This window comes from Sarcophilus harrisii, chromosome 3 (assembly GCF_902635505.1).
Source record: "Sarcophilus harrisii chromosome 3, mSarHar1.11, whole genome shotgun sequence".
NCBI classification, from domain to species: Eukaryota; Metazoa; Chordata; class Mammalia; order Dasyuromorphia; family Dasyuridae; genus Sarcophilus; species Sarcophilus harrisii.
The window spans coordinates 478,114,394-478,123,823 of record NC_045428.1 but is presented as its reverse complement, the minus strand read 5'-3'; the positions used below and the strand labels follow the sequence as shown (position 1 = coordinate 478,123,823).

Sequence of the window (9,430 nt, the reverse complement as noted above, 5' to 3'; positions counted from 1 at the left end):
AATGACTTTCTTTCAGACATTCACTAGTCTATAAGTGGTCATGATTCTGCTTCTTCCTGTTCTTTTCCTGGAACAGATACTGTTTAATTCTTTGTATTTATATCCTTAGTGTTTAGCATAGTATGTGTCATAGGAGACTAATAAATGTTTATTGACTGTCTGATTGACTTTAAGTCCAGTGCTTTCTTCACAACATCAATATGAAATTCTAATATTTTTCAGTTCAATGTGCCCACATTTCTGAAACCTTGGCAAATAAAGGCAAATTATTTTTCTAATCTCTAACAGTCTCTCATGAGAGATCATATTTCTCCCTTAAGTAATAAATTAAAGGTACAATTTTTTCTATAAACTGAATGCATAATAGATACTGTAAGATAAATTACTTTCAACATGGAATCATCACTATAGCGATGTGAAATTGAGCAGCTTACTGTTGTTATATTATCTCGTGATGAGGTCTGAATATAGACATAGAGCTATTGAGTTAGAAGGCAAACATAATTCATAATCATTAATAAATTCCTTTTCTTCTATCTTTTGTCCTTTTTTTGGAAGAATTGGAAAGAAGAATATAGCAAATGAGGCAGCTAGGTGTTACAGTGGATAGAGCAGTCTTGCAGCTCTGAAGTCAAGAGGACCTGAGTTCAAATCTGGATTCAGACACTTAAACTTCCTAGCCTTGTCAAGATCCTGGGCAAGTCACTTAACCCTAATTGCCTCAGGGGAAAAAAAGAATATGGCAAATACTTAAGGGAAATCAGGATTCATGATGTTAACAGTGTAGTTCAACTTGTTAAAATTGTGAATAAATGAAGTATAAAAAGATATCATTTTTAATGGAGATAGCAGGGATGAATTCTCACTTCTTGGGGGTATTATACCAAAGATGCATTGTAGGAATGGGATTACAGAGGGAGGATAAGAGAAATAAAGGATGTGGAATAGGAGGAAGCAAGAGCCAATGAAGTTAAAGTCACTTTTTCAGCTAGACTTGTTTTGAGTCACCAACTCCCTAGCTGAGTGAATGGGAACAAAATCCTGGTTTATGTCCTTCATCTTGGCTCAGTCATGAGCAGTCACTGAGATTTTTTCTCCCCTTTTTGAGTAGTTTTTACTTTCAAACATATGGTGTATAATGACTTCCTAATCAGCATGTAAATTTTAAGGTCATCCTGAAGTCTAAGAATTCTTGCCAGGAAGATAATCTGCAAACAAGGTATTAAGCAGCTTGCAGATGGGGTCATAAAATTGTGGACAAGATTAAAGCTGTATGTCCTCTTTGGCCACATACAGCTAATACTTGATCATAATTTGCATGGAATCACAAATGGGATGACCTTATTTGCAAGCAAATGGTGGTAATTTTGGAGTTGTTCCATGGAAATTATTAATATTGAGCATTTTCATGCCATATTAAAATCTGCAGTGGGCTTCCCATAGTCATCTTTAGTAGTCACATAAATTGAACTGCCAGAAAAAACTATAATGAGAAAATCTAAATTTGAGTGACACCATCATTCATACCTTGAATTTCTGTCACCTTAATGGGAAAATAAGTTGCATTTTTACTGCTCTTTCTCTCCTTGATTAAAAATAGCATAATTCTATATTATGGGGTATGTTTTTGTTAATCAGAGAATTTTCAGGGCTCGGAGAGACTTTAGAATTCATATTATTTTTACCATGCTAAGAAAACTACCTAATAATCACTGCACTGCCCCACATAGGATAGTCTGTGCAATTATAGGTCTCTGAGTGAGCTTGCTTCAGGGCCAGGTTACCAAATTTCAAATGGAAAAATGCAGGACGTATTTTAAACAGGAACAAAAAATTACTGCTTATGGAATCAGTAATTCACTGAATGAATGAAAAAAGAATTTATTAAACATTTATGTGTCAGCAACTATATTAGTGCTAGAGATAAAAAAAAAATCCAAGTATACAAAGCAGTCTCTGACTCAAGGAGCTTAGAATTTGTTAAGGGAACATAATATGTATGAGTTACCATGGCCAGAAGGAGTGTTTAGAAGGGGGAAGTCAGAAAGAATAGTGATTGGAGTCATATAGGAAATGATCTCAGAGATCGTTATTAAGAATTGCAGTGTTAATTTGTTTACTATTCTCAGCAAGAATTTGAAAAAAGAGTGAAAGGACATTAAAGCTGTCAAGCTTGGTATGGTAAATCTGACACCGGTCAAGATAAAATGAAATGCTGATCAATCAGAGCCCAGAGTCACAGAGTGGGATATTCAGTTCCTAATATAGATGGAGGCTGGAGAGCAAGATGGTATAGAGATATCTAGGAAGTAATTTGTGTTAGTCAGACTTACTAGACCAAATTTAACAGAACTGAGTGCATTATATATACATAAAATGCCCTTTTCATTTCTACAACTATATGAGGCAATGGTTCAGATAGAAGTGCTTCAAGATACTAAAATACCTCCCCAAACTTCTTTTTACATAGGTGTGAGGTGGTAGTCTCCTATGTCTTCTCCGCCCCTGATGTAAGTGAGTTCTCCTATTAGTTTCTTCTCCTTCTAGAAAGAAAAGTAAAGGGATTGAGGGAAAGGAAGAAAGGGAGGGGTTGGAGAGGAGAGAAGAACTAAATCCCACCTGTAGGGGAAAAAAGAGAACAAAGGACAAGGGAAACTTCACTATCATTTTATGGATAGTGTCACCTTGTGGGAAAGTAGACTGATTTTTAGTTGCTTTTTTACTGCTCAGTCTTTGATTAAAAATAGCATAAATATGTTTTGTTAATTGGAGAAAAGCAAAGCAAAGAAACCTGTCTTAAGATCCATAGTTTCAAGCATTCATTTTGTATATTGTCACCTCATCATGAATTCAGCTATCTCCTAGTTCCAGTTACCGCCTCAGCCACAGCTCTAGCCCAATCCACAGTGTCCACCTACATCTAGGACTTATCAACATTTCATTATAGCAAAGTTGGATAGGACCTTAAAGATCATTTCATTCAACTCATACTGGAAGAGGAATCTCTTTTGCAAATTTGCAACCAGAAATCATTCAGTCTCAATCTGAAAACCTCCAGGGATGAGCAATTCACTACATTCTGAGAAAGTCCAGTTCCTAAAACTGTTGTTTTCTTTACATCAAGCTAAAATCTGCTTCTCTATAGTTTCTATCCTTCAGATTTAGTCCTGAAAATAGAATATATTTTCCAAATAGTTCTCCTTTGGACAGTTAAAAAATAGTTGTCATATCATCTCCATGTCTGTGCCCCAATGTCTCATGCCAATCCTCAGACTTTCTCTAAGCAAAATACTATAATTCCTTCAAGTAATCTTTCATTGTCATGTCCTTCCTTCATCTCACTATCCTGGTCTCCATTGTTTGGGCAACTACAGTTTGTTCTTCCTAAAGTGTAGAAAGATTTTGGGTTTAAGAGCTCATTATTGCCTGTGCCCCACTTCTAAAAACAGCTGGTGGAAAGTAAGAGATTCGGGGAAACTGATCTTTGCATGAAAACAAAATTTCTCAATAAAATATAGTACATTTTGAAAAATAAAATATAGCTTTTAAAACTGTATATGATAGTCTAGAAAAAACAGAGCAGGATTCCTATTATGTCTCCCATTTTAGATGCTCTATTCTTAATGCAGTCTAAAACTACTTCCTTACTTCCTTCCTTTTTCTTTCTTTGATAATTAAAGAATAAAGAGCATTTTCAAGCACTATGCGAAAAACACCATGCTAAATAGAGGAGATACAAATAAAAAAGTAGGGTAGTTCCTGTTCTCAAAGTGTTCATATATGAAGGAGGGGGAAAAATATGTATATGTTTGTGTGTTTATGTAATATACCCACATATGTATACACATATGTTTGTATATATGTAATATATACAATATATGTGTGTTTATATATGTGATAATGCAAGATATATATATATATAATATTGTGTGTAGATATGTATATGTATATACACAATATCTTATGTATATGTAGAATGTGTCTGTATATATTTATTATAATAATAAGTTATATGTGTTTATACAATGTCAAGGCACAATATTTATTCACATTGAGCTTAGTCACTAAATGCATTCATCATATCTTTGCTAGTTGAAAATTCAAAATGTAGCCTCATATTTTCCCCCTCCCCTGCCTTAGCATTATGTAATTTCTAAAACCCAATTATAAAATCTTATATTTCTTATATATGAGATCTATCTAAAAGTAAAGTTAACCACCTTAAAATAGGGCTCTTCTTAGTATATTTTAAGAGGCTAGATGATGATCATTTGTTATATATGCTATATAATAGAGAGAATTCTTGTTCAGGTATGATTTGAACTAGATGACATGTGAAGTCTACTTTTTCTGACCGCTATGTGAGCACTTGTCTTATGTAAGTCTCTCACTCATATAAGACAAATGCTCACAGAAGATGCAGTACAAAGACACTTTCAGCTTGCACAATGTAAGCACTCACATGGTGATCACAAGTGGAACAAGTTCACTCTCAAGGTCTTTCTAAAGAATTTGAGTATCAATTGTGAAACATGGGAGATGCTAACATAGGCCCACTTAGCATGGTGTACCCTATTAGAGAAGGGGATATGCTTGTAAATAAAACAGAATCACAACAGCACAAAGGAAATGTGAGCTGCACAAATCCAGAGACAAGTCCATCCCAAAAGTTCTAATGGATTATTTGTGCCCAACCTGTAATAAAGCTTTCCAAACTCATATTGAACTGATCAGCCATAACCAAAAACACTGTACCCTAACCCAAACATTGTGATTTCATTTGTCCTCTTCAAAGACAAAACAAGAGCAACAACTGAAGTCCTTTCAAACTGAGATTTTCTGATATTGTTATTTTTTTGTCTCATAGTTTTTCAGCTTATAAAGTTTCAGCCTTAAGTTCTAATATATAGTTGTCTTTTTGTGTTGTGGCCATCTACCTCCAAAATCACAAATTTCTTTTCTGTTACTCAATAATTTTACTCTATCAAACCAAAATTGACTTACCAGAGAAAATATAATAGAAATAGAATTGAAGTAAAACCAAACCAGAAAGAAATTTGAAACAAAACAAATTTTTAAATCTCCTAAACCAGAAAAGATAAGCATCTAAAGGCAGTTATGAATCAACTTGGGAAAATTGAGTGAAGGATGTTTTCCAGATACATTACTTGAATTTCATTTTGGAGAACTTTGCTTCCCTATACTTTCCTTCTTCTGATTATTATATCTGATAGATGTCTATATTTGATACAGATATAGCAGTAGATATCTGATATTTATAGACTCCTCAGCCCCCTCACTCATCATCATCTTATTTACAGTTGCACATAAGTATTTCTTTTTTTTATGTACTTAATATTTTATTTTTCCAAGTTACTTATAAAAACATTTTCAATATTCATTTTTTAAAACACTGAGCTCTAAATTATCTCCTTCTCTCCTCTATCTCCTTTTTAGAAGGCAAAAAATTTGATATGTTATACATATTTGCGTATTTGAATATTAGCCATGTTGAAAGAAAATAGACCAAAAAACCGTGGAAAAATAAAGAACATGTTCATTTTTTAAAGCATGCTTTGATATACATTCATATTTCATCAGTTCTTTTTTTGGACACTGCATTTTTCATCATATGTTCTTCAGAATTGTCTTGGATCATTATATTGCTGAAAATAGCTAAGTCATTTACAATTGATCACTGTAATATTGCTGTTATTGGGTACAATATTTTTCTGGCTTTGTGCATTTCACTTTGCATACATTTATATAAATCTTTCTAGGTTTTTCTGAAAGTGTGGTGATGGGAATAGAATCCCATCACAATCATTATACTACAATTTGTTCAGTCATTCTCCAATTGATGGGCATCTCCTCAATTTCCAATTCTTATCATCACTAAAGAGTTACTATAAATATTTTTGTACAAATAGGTCTTTTTTCTTTTTGTTTATTATCTCTTTGGAATATAGACCTCATAACGGTATTGCTGGGTCAAAGAATATATATGGTTTTATAGCCCTTTCAGCTATAAATTGCTCCAAATTGCTCTCCAGAATGGTTGAATCACTTCCCAACTCCACCAATGAATTATACCTCATTTCCCCCCCACCTTCCTTCCATTGTTTGTCATTTTTTTGTTCTATTACTCAACCTGATAGTTGTTTTATTTACATTTCTCCAATTAGTAGTGATTAAGAGAGGAAGTGGTCACACAGTATCGAGGGGAGAAAGTACCAGCCCAGCCTGGCCCAGTCATAGAGTGGCAGCTAATACCCACATCGCTCTCAGTGCTCGGGTCCAGGTCCCACCACCTTCTCCACCCTCTCCTCCTCCTCCGCTGCTGCCGGTGCTGCTGCGGCGGCTGCTGCTGTTCCTGGTTTCACCCTCAGAGCTGGACCTTTTTGTTGAAGAGATCTATTGGGTCCGACTCCCCAATAAGTCTGGGGTGTCCAAGTATGTAACAGCAAAATTGAAGTAGATTTTTGAGGAGAAAAGCAAGAGCAAGAACGTGATTGACAACAGCTATGGCATCTTAGACCAGAAAAGCTAGAGTCAAATACACATCAGATTTTTGAAAAATTCACATAACTAAGACCATCAGTAAGAAACATCTCAACTACAGCTTACATAAGGAAACGAGTGGCAATCACCACTTTACTGAGGACATGTCGGACTTTTGAAACTCTCCACAACCTAGTTCTCAAAGGGATGAAGTTGATGATGGCCATTCCCTGTGAACTGTGGAATGAGACTTTGGCAGAAGTAGTTGACCTCAAGAAGCAGTGTGATAGGTTTGTGGAGGAGCTGAGGAAGTGATTGAGGACCTGTAGCAGAACCAGCGGGAAGAGGACCCAATCTTCTTTCTCTGCGCCAATCATGAATTAAAAGGGAAAGATACTAGAGTCTTTGAGTTATGAATTATCAAGAAAGGGGATACAGTATCCCTGGGAAGGAAGAAAGACTCTCGAGAAGGGTAAGGGTATTCAGAAAACCACCTCCCTCACTCACAACCCCTTCAGTGAATTGTAGAATCTAACCAAACACTCTATCTACTGCCCCAGGAGTACAGAGGGAAGCCTTTGGCTGAGGAAGACTTCTCTTGTGCTTCCTGGCAGACAAGAATGGACTCCTCAACTCCTGCGATACACAGCACGCCCTACTGTGCTTCTGTCCTTCTGAGGATTACAAAACCTGCCTTGCCTTTTCCCCTCCTGGCAGCCATTTCTCCCTGGGCTTGGAAGAAGAGCCTTGTGATGGCTCCAAAGCTAAAAACTGCATTGTAAACTTTCGAGGAATGCCTTGAGCATTGCCGACCTCAGATAGAACTTCATCCCTCAATGTCTTAACCCTTTCTAGTAAGGGTAGTTGAGCAATATCATGCCTTCATATCAGAAACACCTCTCTCTTGGCTCCAGTCCTACCAGGAAGTTCTTCTTCACCATAATTCTGGTTGAGGCTGTCTTCCCCAGGGCTCTAGCTTCTTCTCCCCCATAGGCATGAGATACCCTGTCTCTGCCCCTCTCCAACCCATTTTACTACACAATGTGCAGAGTTTAAAAATACTTAGCCTTTTAAAAATCATGATTTAGAGCAGTAATTTCATATTTTTATGGGTAGCTTTGATTACTTTGAAAAATGTCTGTCCATATGCTTTGATCATTTATCAATTAGAGAATGACATATAAACATTCCTTTAGAGGTTTCTCTCATAACAGAAGGAAATCTCCTATGTAGTTATCTCAAAAAATGAGTATATCTTTATTTCTATCGATAGTGATATAATAAATATCTATTATTAGAGATTTATATTTGCACAACGGTTCCGTAGTACTTCTCCATAAATGAATTGGCTGTCCTAAACAGTACATCCAGGAGACAGGTATAGAAGGCTTAACTATCACCACTTTCTCCAAGGATTTAGATAAATTCTCATAATGCCATCAGATAAGATTACTGGAGGTGATAACATACTTTTATTCTTTTTCTTGTTCTACTGACAGACTTTCCCCTTATACGGAAGGGGAAGAGAGAAGAAGGGAGAGGGGGAAGGAGGGAGGGGGGAGGAAAGAGGGATGGGAGAGGGAGGGAGGAAGGAAGTAAAAGAAAGAGATGGAAGGAAGCAAAAAAGAAGGAAGGAGAGAGAAACAAACAAACAGGTAAAGAAAAAAAACTAAAGCTGGGGGATTTCTGTTTATGTTGACATTGAATGAATGACTTTAATTCAATAAAGATTTACTGAGCATCAATCATATGTGATGCTTTATGCTTGTTGCAGAAGTCACAGCCCTGATTAAAGCTATAGATTAAACATATATGTTGATTACTATCATCCAGTGCAATGAAGACTATGAAATGATAGTTTAACTCAGATGAAATGCAAAAAAATCCATGCTGTAGAGGGTTGAAACTCTGAAAAGGTGTGCTTGAATCAGACAACAGAGCACTTAAGGCTAATTACCTGATCCATGTGAGATAATGGCTCTATATACATATATTTAGAAAGATGGTATGATGGCTCTCCTCATCACTGGTGCTTGCTGAATGTTTGGTGATGAGGTAATTGTAGGTAAGGATTTAAGGGCTGAGGGAGAGAAGTCAGGGTCACTTCGCAGAAGGAGGAGGAGAGAGGCTGGAGACTCCAAAATCCAGAATCCAGGATACATCTTTGGCAAGCCACATGGCAACTTGCCTGCCTCCTTCATTTCTCCCTCTAAAGACCAAGAACTTTGATTGATCCTGACTCTGACTCATCCTGAGACCCTCCACGGAGCTAGCCCCGACATTATATCATTCCTTCATCTAAGTCAGTAGTCAAAATATTGAATCAGACAAGACCAAAGGTAGATGAATCAACAAAAATATTGGTACTACTTATTTTTGAGTCACCAATCCAGTTCTTTCTTTTCTTTTTTTTTTTTTAATAATAGCATTATTACTTGAATAAGTCTGTCTCCTCTCAGAGGATATTCAAAAATTAGATTAACATCATTAAAGTTAGTCTCAAATTATATACACTTAGTCAACAATAGAAACTATTAATAGAATAAGCAAAGTTGTTCAATATGATACCATCTTTGGTTAAAAGCCTGATATTTGGTAATCTTTTTAAAAATAATCTATAAAAGTTTAAGGGCAATTTTATCTTCAAGGACTGTTCCCCGAGGCTGAGGCCTTGTACTATAAGCAAAACAATCCAGATGTAGTACACTGTTATTTCATGATATTGTTCCAAATAACGTTCTTCTATTTACATTTAGAATATTTTTCAGTGATTCCCCAGGGAATTCCTTTGTTGTTTCATAAGTGGGGGTATTTATAAATAAATGTATCTAAGAAGACTAAAAATTTGCCAAAATTTTATTTCTGAAATAACAGTAAAAAAAAATTTCCTCTTAGTGGAAATGTCAGTCATATAAAATGACTGAAAAAA

At 35.7% G+C, this 9,430-nt stretch overlaps 1 pseudogene; it reads left to right on the top strand.

The window, feature by feature from the left end:
- Positions 1-4,404: 4,404 nt before the first annotated feature.
- On the top strand, positions 4,405-6,977 carry LOC100933941 (annotated as a pseudogene).
- Positions 6,978-9,430: the final 2,453 nt, after the last annotated feature.